Source organism: Emys orbicularis, chromosome 15 (assembly GCF_028017835.1).
Source record: "Emys orbicularis isolate rEmyOrb1 chromosome 15, rEmyOrb1.hap1, whole genome shotgun sequence".
NCBI lineage: Eukaryota > Metazoa > Chordata > Testudines > Emydidae > Emys > Emys orbicularis.
This window is the reverse complement of record NC_088697.1, coordinates 4214583-4236180: the sequence shown is the minus strand read 5'-3', so window position 1 is coordinate 4236180 and position 21598 is coordinate 4214583. Positions and strand designations below refer to the sequence as shown.

Sequence of the window (21598 nt, the reverse complement as noted above, 5' to 3'; positions counted from 1 at the left end):
CTTCTTCGTATCTCAGAGCAGCCTCCACTTAGTAGGTTTATGCTCCAGCACTGGCAGTTTGGTAAGTTATCCCAGCCAAGTCCAGGGCATCTGTTTCCTGTTCCATGAAGAAGGAATTTCCACCATAACCCCCAGGGGTCTGTTCCTATAATCTAGTCCCCAAGTAAAAACAAGTTCCAGCAGGTTTGTCACCTACTGTTCCCCTCCCTTTCTCCACCCTGTGCACAGGCGCTGACTTTTCCTTTTCTTCTTCCCGCCCACCTGCCGCTCTCCGCCCTCCCCCAAGCCCTTCCCAGCTGTTTGGCTGTCAGCGCTTATGATCCTGTGTATTTCCTGCCCCCTCCCACCTCCAGATTGAACTTCCCACCTATGTATTTTCTGCCCCCCCTCTCTCCAGCAGGAACCCACCAGCAACTCCCTTGGTATCCCTACCTGAGCCTGCTCTTCTGCAGCCATTTCCCTTCCCCGTCTCCTTGGAGGATGGGACAATCTGGAGCTAAATGGGGGTGTTATTCTGCAGCCTGTCAGGGTGAGAGGGAGAACTAGTGAGAGTCCAGAAGGGACTTTAGTTCATTCCACATCTTGATTCCCCCTAGCGCTTTCCCTGCAGACAGACGTTCCAGACACTCATGCTGGGAACATCATCAGTCATTCTATGACTTTATTACAGCACATACACAAACCCGTCCCCATCAGGATTGAACCCGCTGAGACATTTTCCAACCCTGAGGGCAGCGCGTTCCCCCTGCAGCACGGGAACTAGGCAGCGGCAGGTACTGGACAAAGCCTATTCAGTGCGGGTGCAGTACATGAAATGAAATTTGCCGGCGATGCGAAGGATCAGAACATCGTACGGCTGTGAATGGCCTCCAAGGCTGGAGTGACAGAAACGGGATGAAATTCAATAGTACAAAGTGAAAGGTCTCACACACACAGCGTCTGATCATAAGAATTTCCGCTACAAGCCGTGGCTGGAAGAGACAGAGAAGGAAGAGACCTGGGTGTGTGGGTGGATCACAGGTGACTATGAGTAAGGCTCCATGTTTGTCACTCACCTCTGTGACTTCTGCAGCGGCCCGTGTGGTTGGCCCGGGAACCGCCTGAGCAGCTTGGGCAGCCCCTGTGCTAGTCACACTGGCTACTGCTGGAGCAGTCTTGCCCCCCCCCCCCCTGCACCTCCCAGCAGCAGGAGGTTTTTTGGGGGGGGGAGGCTCAGGGCTGGTGCTTGGGTGTGTGGCAGTGCTTACTGGGGGGGGGGCTCCCCAGAAGGGTGACAAGAACTCCTCTCCCACAGCTCCTAGCGTCATGTGCTGCCTCCGCCGCAGGCATCGGCCCCGCAGCGCCCATTAGACATGGTTCCCAGCCAATCGGAGCTGCAGAACTGGGCTTGGGGGCAGAGCAGAGGCAGCACATGGAGCTAGGAGCTGGAGGGCGCTGGTGGGGAACCTGCCCCAGCCCTGCCAACCCTCACCCCCAAGCACCTGTGTTGCCCCCTGGGCTGCAACCCCCCACCAAGCACTGGCAGTGCCCCCCTGGACCGTGCCCTCCTGAGCACTGGCAGTGCCCCCACAGGCTGTCCCCCCCGAGTACCCGTGGCGCCCCCAGCCCACCCCTTCCCAGCACCTGCAGTGCCCCCAGGGCCCCATGACCTACTAACAATACTCGTGACTAAAATGTAGCCTTAACTATGAGCCACCAATGTCATGTGGCTGTGAAAAAGGCAAATGCATCTCTAGGACGCATCAGGCGAGGAGTTTCCAGTAGAGATAGAGAAGCATTAATGCATTTACACAAGGCACTGGTATGACCTCATTTAAGCTAGACAAGGCAGGTCACCCATGTTCAAGAAAGTTGAATTTAAACTGGAACATGTGCAGAGAAGAGCGGCTAGGATGAGCAGGGGAATGGAGGGCCTGCCTGATGAGAGGAGACTGGAAGATCTTGGTTTATTTACTCTAGCAAAGAGAAGCCTAAGGAGGCCTATGATTGCTCTCTGTAAATATATTAGGGGGTAAATATTAGGGAGGGTGTAGAACTATTTAAGCTAAAGGACAAGCCTGGCACAAAACCAAGTGGCTCTCACCTGGCCATGAACAAAGTCAGGCTGGAAATTAGATGAAGTTTTCTCACCATCAGAGGGGTGAGGGGCTGGGACAGCCTCCCAACAGCAGTTGTGGGGGCAAACAACTTCCGTAGCTTTAAGGAAGTGCTGGGCAAATGTATGAATGTGTGTGATGGGGCGGCTGCCCCTCACTGGTAGGTAAGAGGTTAAAGCCACCTTGAGGAGGCTGCGTGGGAGGCAGCCAATGAGGAAAAGACTTATAGTGCCAGCCCATCAGGAGAAGCTTTATTGGAACAGCCAATCAGGGCCATATAAGAAGGGGCTGCTGAGTAGAGGAGGGGCAGTCACTCCTTGAAGGGCGAGGGAGGAGGGCTGGCTGCTTAGAAGGCTGGAGCACCATGGACAGAGCAGTGCTGGGCAGGGTCAGGGGAGCATGAGTGAGCTCCCGGCTGACCGCTGCCAGACTGAGCCCTGATACAACGGTGGTGGAGGTGCTAGGGCTGCAGGCGAGTGGCCCAGGGAAGGAGACACCAGAGTTGGAGGAGAGGCAGTACGTGTCTGCTGGCTATAGGGTCCCCCCCACAGACACCTTGCCCCACTTGCCATTGAGAGGAGAGGCCAGTCAATGGACTGCAGTTTGCCACTGAGGCAAGCGGCTAGAATTGGGACTGCAGTTTGCCACTGAGGCAAGCGGCTAGAATTGGGACTGCAGTTTGCCACTGAGGCAAGTGGTTGGACTAAGGACTGTCAGTCCCCCGGAAGGGGGGGAAGGAACAGACTGGGACACCACCAGAAGGCTGTGTCCAGAAGAGGACGACCCGGTCTGGGGAGTGACGTGGGTCATGGAGACAGACGAGACGATGGGTGAGACATGGGCGTACTGGCAAACCCCAAGCTAATTCCCAGGACAGCCAGGAGGAGGTGCTGCGGTGGTGAGTCGCCCCCCGTTACAATGTGATTGTATGATGGGGTTATTTGTGATGATGGGTGGCAGGGCTCAGCAGCCCTGGGGCTCACTTCCGGTTTAGATCTTATGTTCCTAAACCTCATGCTTCAGGGGTTTAGCTGGCCACTGGCAGAGGTCAGGAAGGGACATTTTTCCCTCAAGGAGCTGAGTGAGGAGATATCTGAGCCATTAGTGATTATCTTCAAGAACTCATGGAAGATGGGAGAGAGTCCAGAGAACTGGAAGAGGGCAAATATAGTGCACATCTGTAAAAGGGGGAATAAGGACAACCCAGGGAATTACAGACCAGTCCTCTTAGCTTCAGTATCTGGAAAAATAATAGAGCAAATCATTAAGCAATCAATTTGCAAACACCTAGAAGATAATAATGTGATAAGTAACACTCAGCATGGATTTGTCAAGAATAAATCATGTCAAACCAACACAACAGCTTTCTTTGACAAGGTAACAAGCCTTGTGGATAAGGGGGAGCATTGGGACTGTGGTATATCTTGACTTCAGAAAGACTTTTGATATTGTCTCACATCACCTTCTCATAAACAAATACAGCCTTGGTGGAGCTACTATAAGGCACATGAATAACTGGTTGGAAAACCATTCCCAGACAGTAGTTATCAGTTATCACAGTCAAGCTGGAAGGGCATATCGATTGGGGTCCCACAGAAATAAGTGGTTTTTCCCATACACCATTTCCTTCCTCCCCCTTCTGCATTTCTTCCCTACCCCTCTTTGTCTAACCCTTTCTCTGTTCCACCTCTTTCCCTCCTCTCCCTTGACAAATCTACTCTCCCAACTGACCTTTGTCCTTCCACCATTTCTCCCCCCCTTCTTCTTATAGCCTATTTAAAGACAGGTCTGTGCAAACTAACAACAATATATATAACCTGCCATTTGTGTGTTCTTTAACCAAAAACAATTCCAAACTCTTTTTACTAATCAAAAAAAGTGTCTTCATGCATGTCTTCCCTTCTTTTAAAAAAGTCTTTGAAAAGTTAATTATACACATAAACAGCTACACAGATGCAACCCAATATGCCATCCAGTTAAAAAAAGAATTTTCTTTCACAAACCTATTTGGAAAGGCTCAAAATGTTCAGGTTTTGAGAGGTATTTGCTTCCCCAATTCAAGTAGGGAATATGAAATTCATCCCTTGCCTAAGTGTAGTTCAAGACCTACCATACCCAGCGTGACTAGGAACAACTGCACTGGTACAAAAGGCAACAGGTTTAGATTTTGAACACAATCCAGTTTTTACTTATTTAGAGGACGACTGTGTCCCTAAAAATCAAAGCCCCTGTTAAAATCGGATCCAGTTCCAAAAGGAGCAATGTAATTAGTGAATTTTCTGTGGAAATTCCAAACTTTGCAGAGAATTTCCCTGTAAAACGTGGTAATTCAGAAAGGACAAATAACCTTAGCGGTTATTTCCAGAACACTCAGCTTTTCCAGGAAATTAGCCTTATATCAGCTAAAAAATTGTACATCTCTTAAATTCTAAGGAGGGAAATACTTTTTTTTAGGGCATAATCCATTGTAAACTTCCTGCAAAATTTAATTTAGATATTGTGTTTTCTTCCACATGGAAAAGACAAAACTTCGTCCCATCAGTCACCACGACTGGTAAAACCCCAAAACTAAACCCGGAAAATTTTATCAGAGAGGGTATGTGTTATCTTGTACCTTATTTTCAGTTTAAGATCTATTCAAAAAATTATCAAATTCTCCCTGTCCCTTGCTAATTAAAGGGCAAAACTTTGTGTTAAATTAAACACCCCCCCCCAAAAAAAACCTGATTAAATCCTTCTTTAATTCTAGTACAATATCTGTGCAACGATCTAAAACAGTGGGTAAAGTTCAAAAAAAAATTCCTCCCCCAAAAGCTGCACATAATTTCCTACAAGTGAAAATAATTAACGAAACTTGCTAATAGTTTAACCTTAAAAAAAGAATGAAAAGATATTCAAAAATAGTTGCTTTCTAAAACCAGCCTGAAGTGTGTGTGTGTGTGTGTGTGTGTGTGTGTGAGAGAGAGAGAGAGAGAGAGACACATAACTGTTTATGTTAACATTGTTTAAATTTTTAGTACAGCTTTAAAAGATCATGTGAAAGCCAACAATTATGTGCTAAAATACTTTAAATTATGTACTTGGAGTCTTAGACCCTTAACAAATTTTAAACCCTAAATAGTTTGCCCCTTTTTGGCTCATTGACCTTTTCAATAAAGACAATTTTTGCCCCAACATTTTAAAGCCCCTCTCCAATGTATCAGAAGTATGCAGTTTTCTGGAAATTTGCAGTTACTGCAGGCAATTCATCCCAGCATATGCCAAATTACTAGACCCCTCAGCAAAGTACTACAAGTACATAAGGATTGGGACTGGGGACCTGCAAAAAAATCAGGCCATACAAAAATTAAAAACAAAATTGATTTAAGTCCCTTGCTTAATTTACCTTGAACAAGGCAAAAAAAGTTTCTTAGCAATTGCATGTTTAGAACATAGTATAAGTACTATGTTGTATCAAAAAATAAACTTGAAACCTCAAGCTATTGCTTATGCAAACAAACGATTAAGTAGTGCAAGAAAGAAAGGGCTTGCAAGCCTTCACTACTGCGCTACATCAGCGCCGCTGCGATCGAGTCATTGATTTAGCAGGTCTAGTGAAGACATGATAAATCGATGGGAGAGCGCTCTCCCATTGATGTAATTAATCCACCTCAACAAGAGGCAGAAACTATGTAGACACTGTGTTAAATTGATGTCACTTGGGGGGTGGTCTTTTTACACCCTTGAGCGATGTAGCTTATGTCGACTTAAGCAGTAGTATAGACAAGGCCAAAGAAAGAAAGATCCTCAAACTATAAAAAACAATTTAAGATCTACAACATTTTTTTATTAACGTCATTAAAAGTCATTATTAAAGTTAACCGCCATTCTTTCAAATACCTATAATCTAAACAAATAAAAAAAGTAAAGTGTCAAGTGCCAACTAACCTCCCAAATTCTAGCAATAAAATAAAAAAAATTTAAAATAAGTATGTTAAAAATAAACAGTTCTTAAAAGCAAAAATATTAACCCAACTACATCAATGTCAGGACACTAATCTTAAGACACTAATTAAAGAAAGAGGTACCATTATTTGTCCACAAAATTTGCAATATCAGTCTTATAAAAGAAATGTTTGTGCCAGTTTACGCATTGCATATATAAATAGCTATTCATTCCACCAAAATAGGGGCCAATATGCTGGTGCAAAAAAAAATTTTTTTTTAAACCTCAAACATTTAAACTAATTTTTGTCACCAGTCAGTATCCTGACATTGTTGCTTGTATTGTTCGCCTTAAAATCAGCTGTAAAAAACGAATTGTCAACTTTCGTATTATGTACAAATTCAAACTATGTGACAAGTAGCTTCCTGTTTTATCTTCATACCTGGCATAACAAATTCTAAAGTGCTAAAAGAAAAGAAAACAAACACTTTAAACTAATTAAAATAATAAATTAATTAATTCAAAAATAAATGAACCATTTATTTTAAAGACAGGGGGGAAAAAATCACCCATATGCAAATAAGCAAACTCGTCTAAACAATAAGAAAGCTAACACACTTGCCAAAAAATGTGCATAAACAGCATGGCAAGTGAAAATATTAACTCATGCTCAACCAATCAACTTTCAATTAAACTAAATGTTTTAAGTGTTTGCCAAAAGAAAAGTAAAACCAAAGCCTGTTTGAAAGAAAGAAAGAGCACTGTTTTAATATTAAACAGTAAAAAAAAAAAGTTAGTAAACACTTTAAGGTTTTAAAATCAATACAACAGCTCACCAATGGGAAAAGTGTGAGAAACACAGATATACCCTACAGCAGGCTCCATCCTCATTCAAGATTAGACCATATTCAACCCAGGGACCTCTTCCCATTCATAGCCAGTCTGTATCCACTGTCCCATCTCTCATTCGGATCGGCGGGTAGTAATCGATCTATCGGGGATCGATTTATCGCGTCTCGTTTAGACGCGATAAATCGATCCCCGAACGCGCTCCCCGTTGACTCCGGAACTCCACCAGAGCGAGAGGCGGAAGCGGAGTCGATGGGGGAGCCGCGGCCGTCGATCCTGCACCGTGAGGACACGAGGTAAATCGATCTAAGATACGTCGACTTCAGCTACGTTATTCTCGTAGCTGAAGTTGCGTATCTTAGATCGATTTCCCCCCCCCCCCCCCCTCGCCCCAGTGTAGACCAGCCCTTTGTCTCATCCTGTTTCACATCTTTCAGGTGCTTGTTCCTTGCCACAAAGGGAAACACACCAGTGAGATCAGGATTCGCTCTGAATCCACATCAGATGTCACAGCAGGAGTGAATTGGGCAGTCACGGGGCTCACCCGGCTTCACATTGTTCCACAGCTTCCAGGTGCACATCGGAGCTGGAGGCCGTGATACCCTTTCGCTAACATGGTTATTGGTCTGAAATCTCCCCATGACCCATCAGAGACAGACACATACCTGTGTCGCTCCCCAGCTCCTGTTGCAGCATCTCTAGGGAAGGAGAAGATGGGAGAGATGAGAAGTCAGGCCTTTGCATTCATGGAGAAATCCCCATTGGTTAATTAATGTAACTGCTGTTAACTACGAGATGGTGACCGAGATCAGAGGCCGATAGTGCAGCCGCTGCAGACAGAGCCAGCTCCATAGGGCTACTCCATGGGGAAGGGTGTCTCGCTGAGCTGGGCTGTGAGATGTAGCCTGGGGTCAGTGACATCACTAGAGTCCCCGACTCCTTCCCGGGGTCAGGGTCGCTATAACCAGACACACTCCCATTCACCTTTGAATCCCAGCAGCACCTGCTGCAGGTGGGCACTTTTCAGAGAGAAATGGCTGAGTCTCTTCTCCAGCTCCACAAACCCCAGCTCCGGCTTCCGAAACATCCCGTCCTCCCTGCTGGGGAAAGGAGGAGGGGTGAGAAATGAGCCCGATCCCCATGCCAACAATTAGTTACTGTTCTCTATTAAGTCCTTTATTGTCACGATCAGTATCATTCAATGGGACAACACCCATCCTTGGGGGGGAGGGGGTTACACACTGCTGCAAACGGCCTCACAACTGCCAGTTTTCAAGGCCCATCCTGCCCTGCAGATGCCCGAGCAGAGTCCCTGCCACTCAGACTTTTATCCCAAGTCTTCTTCAACCTCAGCCAGGAAGATCTGAGAGAGGCTGGTGAAAGGGGCACCAGGTTTCCCAGAGAAAACACAGGACCCCTGGCTGAAGTTACAGGGGTGCAGCCCAACCCCCCCAGCTGCAAACATCCCAGGCCCTGCTCACAGCCAAGTAACCAACTTCAGACATTGCACCAATTTCCCCAGTCCCCCTCCCCCCCACTCCCCAAGTGCAGTATCTGAACACGGACACACACATCCAACCTCAGCTCTGCCCCCCACCCTGACACCCCCCAAACTCCCAGCTCCAAACAGTCCCCCCCATCCTACACACGATTAGGGCCCCTGCTATTTCTACCTTTAGTTCCCTTCCTTTCCCCATCCTCCTTTCTCCATTTTTCTCTCTCTCTCCTCACTGTCTGTGTCTCTCCTCTCCTCCCTACAGCAGCTCCCTAGTCCCACCCCTCAAAGGCTTCACTCCCGCCCCTTCCCCGTTCCACCAGTGACCAGCCATGGAATATTGAATGTTGACATTAAAGTGTCCTCATGTCAGCTGACCCGCCAATTAAATTAACAGGGGACAGAGGAGTTCACACCTCCCTGAGCCATGGCGTCAGCAGACCCTGAAAGGCAACCTTGTCTCCGTTCGCAGTTGGGAGGGTTTCTTTGTAACCAGGAGGGCTTGACACTTACTTAAAAAAACCTGAAAGCTGAGATTCTGCACACGGTGAATATGTGATGCGGCCACATAAACCTGTCAGACAGGCCGGGTCTGGCCCATATGTCTGACAGCCCTGGTGGGACCTCATTAGCTGTCAGAGTAACAGGTTCTGCCCCTTGCTGAGGCAGCCACTGGGTGGGGGAGACAGAATCAGAGGCACCAAACCGGCGTGTCACACTGCAGGGGCAGGGGGGAGCTCCGTATTTAGTGCAGATTCCAAACGTAACTGAACATGATGGGGAGTGAAATGAAACCGGGGACTCACCTGCCCCCAGTGCTCCCAGCACCCTGGAGAAGGGGAGAAAGAAGAGGCAATCAGGGGGGTTGTCCCAGCCTGGGGAGCTCTCCTGCTGTGCAGGGGAATCACCACTAGAATCCTGGGTATTTAGGGAATTTCAGACCCTCAGGTTCATGTTCCCAGACCAGCTGCGGTCCCCCAAGCAGGGACTTCTGCTCTCAGCAGCCCCAACAATCCCTGCTGGGGGGTTGCCATTACAGAACAATTCTCCCCAGGCACTTCACAGGAAGAAAATGTTTCTCTGCCTCGAGAGTCAAATTCCCCCCAGTGCTGAAAGACCCACAAGTCCCCTGACCCCAGTAACCCATTAACCTGGAGTGAGCAGGGCCTCAGGCCTGGCTCAGGACCTCTGCATGGGGGAGGGGATTTCACCCTCCAAGTGCAAATGCAGACAGACTTTTCCAGGGCAGGAGAGAAGGTCTTGGGGTTGTAGCTTCCAGGACTCATCTCTGGCACCGCTGCCACAGCCTCATGATGTGAACTTGGGCAGGGCTCTGGCCCTCCCTCTGCCTCACTTTCCCCCTTTGTATCACAGGGATAATGCCCCTGACCCCCCCTTTGTAAAGTACTTTGGGGTCTAGGGCTCAGAAGCGCCTATAGAAATGCTGCGTATGATCATTGCAATGACAGCCTGACCTGCAGGGGTTGGCTCAGCGGCTGCTGCCCCTTCTCTCCTCCCCTCTCCCTGAGCAGGGAAATCTCCCAGGACAGGCTGCAGATGCCCTCATCCCTTCTCTGGACAATGGCTCTCTCTAGCTCTTCCAGCCGGGACAGCAGCCGCTGCTCCTGCTCCTCCAGAAACCCTCGCAGCTCCTGCCACTCCCAGATGATCTTCCGCCTCTCGGCTTCCGTCTGTTTCTGCAATCACAGGGAGAGGGTGGGTCAGTAATAGGGGAGAACCATAAATGCACCTCCCGGCGGGTGGAGGAGTTATTTACCAGAGCACAGGATCTCTTGTGGTGGCTCATGGAAAGCGCATTTAGGCCAGGAAGGGTGGACGGATCATGGCAGGGGTGAACAGTACAATGCTAACAGGAGGGCCTGTTCCCGCCCAAACCTCATCAACTTGCACTGAGCCAAACCCTCCATCTCTGCAGCCCACATTTCATCTCCTTCCTCCCCATCCCCCCCAGGAGCTAAAATGGATCCCTGGTCACTGTAACATGCAGACAGCCCATGGGCAGGTCTCTGGCTGACTGACCCTCTCCTGCCCAGCAGCCTCTTGCACCCTAAGGGCATCATGTCACCCACGTGTCTGACCCTGCCTCTCCCTGGGCTCCAGTGGGGATGGGTCCCCGGCTGAGGCTGGCAGGCCGGGCCCGTCATTCACTGTCACTCAGGGCACTGTGTGCCCTGGGCACCTACCAGCAGCTCCTCGCTTTGCTGCTGCTCCTTGGCTTTGGCTGCTTCTCTCTCTTTTCTCAGAGGGGCCAGACGCTCTCGTGGGGGCTCCTGGAAGAAGCGGGGGAGGGGGTTACACACTGCTGCAAACGGCCTCACAACTGCCAGTTTTCAAGGCCCATCCTGCCCTGCAGATGCCCGAGCAGAGTCCCTGCCACTCAGACTTTTATCCCAAGTCTTCTTCAACCTCAGCCAGGAAGATCTGAGAGAGGCTGGTGAAAGGGGCACCAGGTTTCCCAGAGAAAACACAGGACCCCTGGCTGAAGTTACAGGGGTGCAGCCCAAACCCCCAGCTGCAAACATCCCAGGCCCTGCTCACAGCCAAGTAACCAACTTCAGACATTACACCAATTTCCCCAGTCCCCCTCCCCCCCACTCCCCAAGTGCAGTATCTGAACACGGACACACACATCCAACCTCAGCTCTGCCCCCCACCCTGACACCCCCCAAACTCCCAGCTCCAAACAGTCCCCCCCCCAGCCGGGCTCCGACCCCCGATACACCCCCAGCTCCCCCATCCCCTCGCTCCCCGGCCCAGCCTGGGCTCCGGGCCCCTCCTGCAGCTCCCGGCCCAGCCGCTCCCAGACCCCGCAGCAGGGGCTGCTCCGCTCCGCTCCGCCCCGACCGGGACACTCGCCCCCCGCAGCCCCTCTCCGGCCGCGGGGAGCTCGGGGACCCACCCGGGCAGGGGGCGAACCAGGCAGCCGGGCCCGGCCCCTCCCGGCAGGAGCGTGTCCGCCCCACGCGTGTCTCCGCCGCCCGCCCGGGCCCTGCCCGCTCCCCGCTGCCCCTGGACCCACCGCGCTGCCCCGCGGGCTGCAGGGCTGGAGCAGCCTCCGCGCTGCGCTCCCGGCCCCGGCCATGGCCCCGCTGCAAACACCAAGGGCTCCTGCCCGGGCCGCTGCACACGGAGGGGCGTCTCCCCGTGCCCGGCTCGGAGACGCCCCTCCGTGTGCAGCGGCCCGGGCAGGAGCCCTTGGTGCGGGCCCCGCGCAGGGTGTTTGTGACACGCGGGGAATCCAGCTCTGGCCCGGAAAACCCGCCTCCAGCTGGGGGAAGCCCCCGAGCCCCGCAGCGAGCTGGTGATGATCGTGTCTCTGCCAGGGGAGGATGCTCAGTAGCCGGCTGCTGCCCTCGCTCTGCCTCCCGGAGGGGGGGGAGGCAATCTGCTCCCTGCTGCTCATGCGGAGGGGTTAAAGGGGGCAGATCAGAGGGGAGGGGGGCACAGGAGAGTGAAACAGGGGAAGGAGAGGAGACAAGCGGCAAAATCAGGGGCAAGGAGCATCGTTAAGGACTGGGCGATGCAGGGCCAGACAGTGGCAGAAGGGGCCAAAGTCACCACCAAGGGGGTGAGCCTGAGCCATCTGCATTGTTTGCAAAAGTTCAGGTTGGGGGGAGGGGCTTTGGGGTCCCCCTCCCTCTCTGCAGGACAGTAGCTTCCGAGCCGCTTCCCGGGGCTCTTCTCTTAAAGGCACCTTGCATCCCATTTGCTAGATAAAGCCGCTTCTTCCCTGTCGGAAATATAAATAAATTAATTAATGGAGATATCCCATCTCCTAGAACTGGAAGGGACCTTGAAAGGTCATTGAGTCCAGCCCCCGGCCTTCACTAGCAGGACCAACGAGCATTGAGCTGCTAAAGGAGACTGGACCCACGCCTCTCCAAACATTATCATTGTCATACGTGGTTTTAGTGTTTCAAGGGATCCCTTATCAGTGTATATGTCTGCATAGAGCCTCATAGCCGTAGGCTGTACTGGCCTAGCAGCTGTTCTGGTTGCAATCCGCTAGAAATGCTGTTTAAATTATTTACTTTGCAAAATGTTATTTTTGTTCCTTTTAGCACTTCATCGTTTATCTTCATTATCATGGTGCGGAGGGATGTCATTCTGCATCCTTGTGCATATCTTTAATAGCAAATAAGCATTGAGAATATCATGTTGCTGGGAATTTCAGCCATCACATCTCACAGTATTTCTGGTAGAGCACTTCCTGTTTGTATTGTAGTTTTAATGTTTAAAAATAATTTTTAATAACAAGTTTATTCTTTGGGAGCCTGCAAGGTCAAGGCCGACCGATTTCCTGGGTTGGTGTCAAAACATCTACTCTTTCCTTTAATCCACCAGTGGGGACTGCCTTTATCCACTGTTGTTTTTCCTCTCAATTCAGCACTTTTTCACATCACCATTTGTGCATAGAACTTGGTTCCCAAATACTACAGATCAAATTTTTAAAGGTTGAAAGCACCTAGATGCTTTTGAAAATCCCACTAATTCCCTAAAAACCTTTAAAAATCTGTAAAAAGCAACAGAGGGTCCTGTGGCACCTTTAAGACTAACAGAAGTATTGGGAGCATAAGCTTTCGTGGGTAAGAACCTCACTTCTTCAGATGCAAGTAATGGAAATCTCCAGAGGCAGGTATAAATCAGTGTGGAGATAACGAGACTAACACGGCTACCCCTCTGATATTTAAAAATCTGGTCACACGGGCACGATAATATCTTGTATGAAATCCTTCTGTAATTTTTACTAAATATAGGCATATAAGCCCAAGGTAAATTGAGTAGTCAAGTATTCAAGAATCATGAGTTATGCACCCAAAAGACATTAAATTAAAATAAATAAATACATATTGGATTCTTTTTTATTTGCCTTTAGGGAGCGCTAGCTTCATACTTTTGCTGTTCTCGCTCCCAAAGAATCCATATACCTAAAACAGTTATAGGTTCCTATAACATTCAATACCATTTTGGACTTTCAGTAACATGTGACCCCCCCCCGCCCCAATTCTTTTGTAATTGATAACTTATTACAAATATTTATTTTTGTAAATAATTCCCTAACCTGCACACACCAAATGGCACACTTTCCTCTTCTATTCCTTCATTTTTTAAGAACATAAGAACAGCCATACAGGGTCAGACCAAAGGTCCATCTAGCCCAGTGTCCTGTCTTCTGACAGTGGCCAATGCCAGGTGCTTCAGAGGGAATGAACAGAACAGGTAATCATCAAGTGATCCATCTCCTGTCACCCATTCATATACAGTATGAGCTGTGATGGCTTAAGTACAAAAGGGGGTGGAATTGTACTATAGGGTTTTAATTAGACGGAATAAAAAAAACCTAGAAATCATTGCTCAGTGAAAATATATGGGCTGGTATTGCTGTTTGTGGATGTGATGTGGGCAGATCAGGTGACAGCTCATGCCAAAGCCCCAGGCCTCACCAAAAACTTACAGATTCATAGCTGGAAGCCAGGCCAATCCACTTGCGTATTAGTAGAGATCAAAGTGATTGTTAAATGTATACGAGTGTATTTGGTGAAAACGTAGGGGATGCTGCATGCATTGAACATTCACTTTTATCTCTATTCTGTTACAATGTAATAGCAAAGATTTACATTGTATATACCCCTGTAACTAACTAATCCATCAAACTAGAAAGAAGCCTTGTGTAATGCAAAGGAAGAACTTTAACAGAAAAGTGCTAATTTCAAAGCCAGTAGTCACTGTGTGATGATCGGAGATCAAAGACACTAAATGCATTCCTTGTTCTCCCTCATCGAAGAAACACCTAGTGTGGATAGTGAGCCTGTCAGCTTGTTTTCTGTGAGAAGCAGCTATACGTATGGATGCAAGGAAAAATTCTTCATCTCTGGACTGTTTGGACTCTTACAGGACAGAATAATCAAATGAGAAGACAGAGATCCCCAGTGTTACTCTGGGTAGCCCTAAAAGACTTTTGGGAAACTGGCAGATGACTACATCTCTGCTACCAGTTGGAATTATAGACTGTGACTCACCTGTACATACAGGTGCTGACTTTCCAATGTGCCCCAGGCCACACCCTCACCCACCTCTTCCCACCCCTGCGCGTGCTTCATTCTTGCTCCTCCCCCTCACTCCCCTCCCCCTGAGTCTCCCATGCCCCACAAAGCAGCTGATTGCAGTGGGTGGAAGGTGCAGGGAGGGAGGGGCAGACGTTGGTCAGTGGGGCCCGCTGGCAGGCAGATGGTGCTGGGGGGAGGGGGAGCTTCTAATAGGGGGGCTGCCAGTGGGTGCTCAGCACTCACCATTTTTTCCCCATGGGTGCTCCAGCCCCAGAGCACCCACAGAGTTGACACCTATGCAGCTGTACATATATTTTACTAGGGTTAACTGCTCAATAACTCTCATATCTTTTCCCTAGCTAATAAACCTTTAGTTAGTTTACTATAGAATTGTCTACCAGCATTGTCTTTGGTTTGAGATCTAGGATGCAAATCGACCTGGGGGACTGACAGTCTCTTGGTACTAGGTATCAGAGGGGTAGCCGTGTTAGTCTGTATCCACAAAAACAACAAGGAGGTCGGTGGCACCTTAAAGACTAACAGATGTATTAGGGCATAAGCTTTTGTAGGTAAAAAACCCACTTCTTCAGATGCATGGAGTGAAAATTACAGATACAGGCATAAATATACAGGCAGTATTGACACGGCTAATTCAGTCAGGGGGGGATGTGGTCCACTCCCAATAATTGAGGAGGAAGTGTCAATACCAGGAGAGGGAACATTGCTTTTGTAAAAATTGCTCACTACAATTTTTGGGTATCTGCCTCGCATCTGACAGTCTGCCCTGAGGTAGGCACTCATGGCCGTCAGCATGACCATGGATACCTAGGATAACATAACTGAGAAATAAAGTTAAATTATAGCATGGGGCAGTGGTAATATTTTAAATTTATACTTATTTTTCATGTAACTGCTCTCTCATCAGCATAACACAGTCTGCAGTAAGGGTTAAGTCAGTACAAATTTTCCACAGCCCTGACTGACGTCGTTATACTGACATCAGTTTGTAGTGTGGACCAGAGCTTGGGCTCCTATTTTGGTGGCTCTGGGCCTACTGCACCCTAAAGAACAAAAAAACAAATAAAAACAAACCAAAATTCTTAGGTTTTTTTTATATATCTAAAGAAAGAGTCATGCCTTGTTGGTGTAACTCATGTTGTTTGAATTCTTGTGGTTGTCAATCTATTTTGGAGTTGGAGATGTATGTTCAGCAAAAATTACAGCAGACGTTTGCTTTTGAGAAGGATTTCATAGGAAATAGTGTACTGCCTTTAGTGAATATTTACGAGCCAAGTCCTACGCACAAGCAGTGACATGAAAAAGCACTGAGGGCTGGATTGAGAGGCAAAGGAACCATTGAGAAAGGCAATCCCCTTGGTGGATCAAATGAAAATGAAGAAAAGCTTTGAGACCAGTCAAGGAAATCCATCAGCCTGGAAGTCACATGATGCAAATTTGTGGTGTAGAAATAAAAATAAAAATTAAAAATCACAGTAAAAACATAGGCAGTGTGTAGGCCTGGCTTGACGTAACTAACTTGTCTCATGTCTTAGTGGGAATAACTGGGAGGGTGAATGGAAGGTTAAGTTGTAAATAGGGGCTTAACAAACAGTATGCTGGAGTCAGAATGTCTGTGCGAGCTAAGGCCTGGTCTACACTACGAGTTTAGGTCGACTTTAGCCGCGTTAAATCGAATTAAGCCTGGACACATTCACATGACGAAGCCCTTTCTTTCGACTTAAAGGGCCCTTTAAACCGGTTTCTTTACTCCACCTCCGACGAGGGGATCAGCAATAAAATCGGCCTTAGTGGGTCGGAATTGGGTTAGTGTGGATGGAATTCGACGTTATTGGCCTCCGGGAGCTATCCCACAGTGCTTCATTGTGACCGCTCTGGACAGCACTCTCAACTCAGATGCACTGGCCAGGTAGACAGGAAAAGCCCCGCGAACGTTTGAATTTCATTTCCTGTTTGCTGAGCGTGGAGAGCACAGGTGACCACGCAGAGCTCATCAGCACAGTTAACCGTGATGGAGTCCCAGGATCGCAAAAGAGCTCCAGCATGGACAGAACGGGAGGTACGGGATCTGCTCGCCATATGGGGAGATGAATCAGTGCTGGCCGAACTCCGAAGCAGTAAACGAAATGGCAAAATATTAGAACAGGTCTCCAAGGCCATGAAGGACAGAGGCCATAACAGGGATGCACAGCAGTGCCGCGTGAAAATTAAGGAGCTAAGGCAAGCCTACCACAAAGCCAGAGAAGCAAACGGAAGGTCCGGGGCTGAGCCGCAAACATGCCGCTTCTACGCCGAGCTGCATGCCATTCTAGGGGGTGCAGCCACCACTACCCCAACCGTGTGCTATGACTCCCTCACTGGAGAAACACACAGGGAAGCAGGTTCGGGGTACGAGGAAGATGAGGATGAAGATAATGTAAATAGCTCACAGCAGCAAGGAAGCGGAGAAACCGGTTTCCCCAACAGCCAGGATATGTTTATCACCCTGGACCTGGAACCAGTAACCCCTGAACTCACCCAAGACCCTGGGGGCACACAGGGGACCTCTGGTGAGTGTACCTTTGTAAATATTACACATGGTTTAAAAGCAAGCGTGTTTAATGATTAATGATTAATTTGCCCTGGCAATCGCGGCCAGTACAGCTGCTGGAAAAGTCTGTTAACGTGTATTGGGATGGAGCGGAAATCCTCCAGGGACATCTCCAGAAAGCTCTCCTTCATGTACTCCCAAAGCCTTTGCAAAAGGTTTCTGGGGAGGGCTGCCTTATCCCGTCCGCCATGGTAGGACACTTTACCACGCCAGGCCAGTAGCACATAGTCTGGAATCATTGCATAACAAAGCATGGCAGCGTATGGTCCCGGTGTTTGCTGGCATGCAGACAACATCCATTCCTTATCGCTCTTTGTTATCCTCAGGAGAGTGATATCATTCACGGTCACCTGGTTGAAATGGGGCAATTTTATTAAGGGGACATTCAGAGGTGCCCCTTCCTGCTCTGCTGAACAGAAATATTCCCCGCTGTTAGCCACGCGGTGGGGGGGAGGGGTGAAGTGATCATCCCAGAGAATTGGGTGTGTGGGGGAGGGGAATTAGTTGGGTTTGTGCTGCATGTTAACCCTGAAACCGCAGCCCCTCCTTTTACATTGCAAACCCATTTTAAATGGCCAACCCAACGGGTGCTTGGTATGGTTAATGAGAGCAGTACTGTTTGAAACCATCCCCACATGTTAAGAAGGTTAAAAAAGTCAAAAGACTGTGTCTTACCATGGCTGCCTGCAAGCTGAAATCTGTGGCCTGGCAGTGCGTGAGTTATCTCTCACACCAAATGGGCAGGCCCTCAATATAAGAGGAAAAATGCGACCTTGTAACGAAAGCACATGTGCTGTGTAATGTGAACAGCAAAATTTAACGTGAAAGAGTGTACCCATTGTTCTCTAAAATGTGTCTTTTTTAACCGCCTCTCCCTTCTCCTCCACCAGCTGCAAATCTTTCTCCTTCTCAGAGGCTAGTGAATATTCGAAAGTGAAAGCGAAGGACGCGTGATGAAATGTTTACAGAACTACAGACTGCCTCCCACGCTGACAGAGCACAGCAGACTGCGTGGAGGCAGTCAATGACTGATTATAGAAAAGCCCAATATGAGCGAGAGGAGAGGTGGCGTGCTGAATCGCAGGCTGAAGATGAGAGGTGGCGTCAGCTTGCACACAGAAGGCAAGAGTCGATGCTCCGGCTGCTGGAGCATCAAACTGATATGCTCCAGCGTATGGTTGAGCTGCAGGAAAGGCAGCAGGAGCAGAGACCGCCGCTACAGCCCCTGTGTAACCAACAGCCCTCCTCCCCAAGTCCCATTGCCTCCTCCCCCAGACGCCCAAGAACACGGTGGGGGGGCCTCCGGCCACCCAGTCACTCCACCCCAGATGATTTCCCGAGCAATAAGTGTTAAAGTTTTAAACTGCAGTGTGTCCTTTTCCTTCCCTCCTCCCCCACCCATCCCGGGCTACCTTTGCAATTATCCCCCTCGTTGTGTGATGAATTAATAAAAATGCATGAATGTGAAGTAACAATGACTTTATTGCCTCTGCACGTGGTGCTTGAAGGGGGGAGGGTAGGGGAGGGTGGGGTGGTTGGTTTACAGGGAAGTAGAGTTAACCGGGTGGGTGGGGGGGGCGGAGATTTCATCAAGGAGAAACAAACAGAAATTTCACACCGTAGCCTGGCCAGTCACAAAACTCGTTTTCAAAGCTTCTCTGATGCGCACCGCGCCATGCTGTGCTCCTCTAACCGCCCTGGTGTCTGGCTGCGTGTAATCAGCGGCTAGGCGATTTGCCTCAACCTCCCACCCCGCCATAAATGTCTCCCCCTTACTCTCACAGATATTATGGAGCGCACAGCAAGCAGCAATAACAATGGGGATATTCTTTTCGCTAAGGTCTGAGCGAGTCAGTAAGCTGCGCCAGCGCGCTTTTAAACGTCCAAATGCACATTCTACCACCTTTCGGCACTTGCTCAGCCTGTAGTTGAACAGGTCCTGACTCCTGTCCAGGCTGCCTGTGTACGGCTTCACGAGCCATGGCATTAAGGGGTAGGCTGGGTCCCCAAGGATCACGATAGGCATTTCAACATCCCCAACAGTTATTTTCTGGTCCGGGAAGAAAATCCCTTCCTCCAGCTTTCGAAACAGAACAGAGTGCCTGAAGACGCGAGCATCATGTACCCTTCCCGGCCAGCCCACGTTGATGTTGGTGAAACGTCCCTTGTGATCCACCAGGGCTTGCAGCAGCATTGAAAAGTACCCCTTGCGGTTTATGTACTCGGTGGCTTGGTGCTCCGGTGCCAAGATAGGGATATGGGTTCCGTCTATCGCCCCACCACAGTTTGGGAATCCCATTGCAGCAAAGCCATCCACTATGTCCTGCACGTTTCCCAGAGTCACTACCCTTGATATCACCAGGTCTCTCATTGCCCTGGCAACTTGGATCACAGCAGCCCCACAGTAGATTTGCCCACTCCAAATTGATTCCCGACTGACCGGTAGCTGTCTGGCGTTGCAAGCTTCGACAGGGCTATCGCCACTCGCTTCTCAACTGTGAGGGCTGCTCTCATCCTGGTATTCTGGCGCTTCAGGGCAGAGGAAAGCAAGTCGCAAAGTTCCATGAAAGTGCCCTTACGCATGCGAAAGTTTCGCAGCCACTGGGAATCGTCCCACACCTGCAGCACGATGCGGTCCCACCAGTCTGTGCTTGTTTCCCGGGCCCAGAATCGGCGTTCCACGGCATCAACCTGCCCCAGGAACACCATGATTTCCACATTGCTGGGGCCTGTGCCTTGTGAGAGGTCTAGGTCCATGTCCATTTCCTCATCACTCTCGTCGCCGCGCTGCAATCGCCTCCTCCTCGGCTGGTCCTGGTTTTGCTTTGGCATGTCCTGGCTCTGCATATACTCCAGGACAATGCGCGTGGTGTTCATAGTACTCATAATTGCCGCGGTGATCTGAGCGGGCTCCATGATCCCAGTGCTAGCTATGGCGTCTGGTCTGAAAAAAGGCGCGAAACTAGTATCTGACGGACCAGGGGAAGGAGGGAGGGAGGGAGGGAGGGAGGGGCAAGTGACGACATGGCATACAGGTACAGGGAATTAAAATCAATAAAGGTGGCTATGCATCAGGGAGAAACACAAACAACTGTCACACAGAATGGCCCCCCCCAGAGATTTAACTCAAAAGCCTGGGTTTAGCAGGCCGTTGATTTGACGGAGGGAGGGGGGAAGGAAATGAATACAGAACAAATCTAGTTTTTACATCTTAAGACGACGGTGCAGCATGACTGATAGCCCTCGGCATTTTCTGGGTGTTTGGCAGCAAATACTGGGCGCTTGGCAGTTAGCCTTCAGGCCTATTGCACGATCTACTGCTCAGGGAAGACTCTGCTAACGTGCGATGAGCCAACAGGGCGCTTGGCAGAAAATGGCATACTACGACTGATAACCATCATCATCAAGACAGTTCCATAGGACTGAGCATGTCTGCCCAGGTGCCCATGATAGACAGCTACTGCTGTACGACGAGGACGGTTACCAGTTGTAATAAACCATCTACTGCCAAAAGGCAAAAGGCTGGTGCAATGCAGCCCCACGGCTGCCAGCCCCACGGCTGCCGGCACCCAGATCGCCAATGAAGGCTACCAGTCATGCTGCACCGTCTACCGCCAAAAGGCAGTTAGCTGCTGCTGCTGTGTAGCAATGCAGTCCCACGTCTGCCGGCACCCAGATGACATATGGTGACGGTGAGCTGAGCTGAGCGGGCTCCATGCTTGCCGTGGTATGTTGTCTGCACAGGTAACCCAGGTAAAAAGGCGAGAATCTATTGTCTGACGTTGCTCTGACGGAGGGGGAGGGGCCTGACGACATGTACCCAGAACCCCCCGCGACACTGTTTTGCATCATTCGGGCATTGGGATCTCAACCCAGAATTCCAATGGGCGGTGGAGACTGCGGGAACTGTGGGATAGCTACCCATAGTGCAATGCTCCGGAAGTCGACGCTAGCCTCGGTACTGTGGACGCGGTCCGCCGACTAGAGCACTTATAGCATTTTATGTGGGGACACACAAAATCGGCTGTATACAACTGATTTCTATAAAACCGGCTTCTATTAATTCGATCTAATTTCGTAGTGTAGACATACCCCAAGATAAGCAGCAACACCTTGATGGTTGGGGCTATGGACAAGATAAACCTGGAATGTAAAGTTCTGATTTCACATGGACAGAGCATGCTGTACAGAGATTGGTTCCTGCAAAGTAACTAAGCCAATCCAAAAATGTGTGATTTAACCGTATAGCAAATGTAATGTAACATGTAAACGTACACAGAGGAAGAGGTCATCCATGTAACTTTGGATGTTTGGTACACCCTATCCCCACCCTCTACGCTTGAGTCTGATCAACTCAGCAGTGTGCAAACAGCAGGAACCTGAATGACAAAATCCAGAGCCATACTGAGTGTTTGGGAAGCAGGTGCTGGGATACACCATCCTGTGGGAGGTGAAATAAAAAAGCCCCTCTGCCCACTCACCAGAGTTTTGCAAACACAGCAGGTGGCTCATCCCATCTGGGGTAACTTATCCCTTCCGCCACTCCCTGGGCCAGGG

General features: G+C 49.3%; 1 protein-coding gene across 1 annotated transcript in view; it reads left to right on the top strand.

Moving 5' to 3' along the window:
* LOC135889362 (zinc finger protein 208-like) overlaps window positions 1-21598 on the top strand; it is a 510343-nt gene that overhangs the window by 55119 nt on the left and 433626 nt on the right. The gene's annotated exons all lie outside the window — the stretch shown is intronic.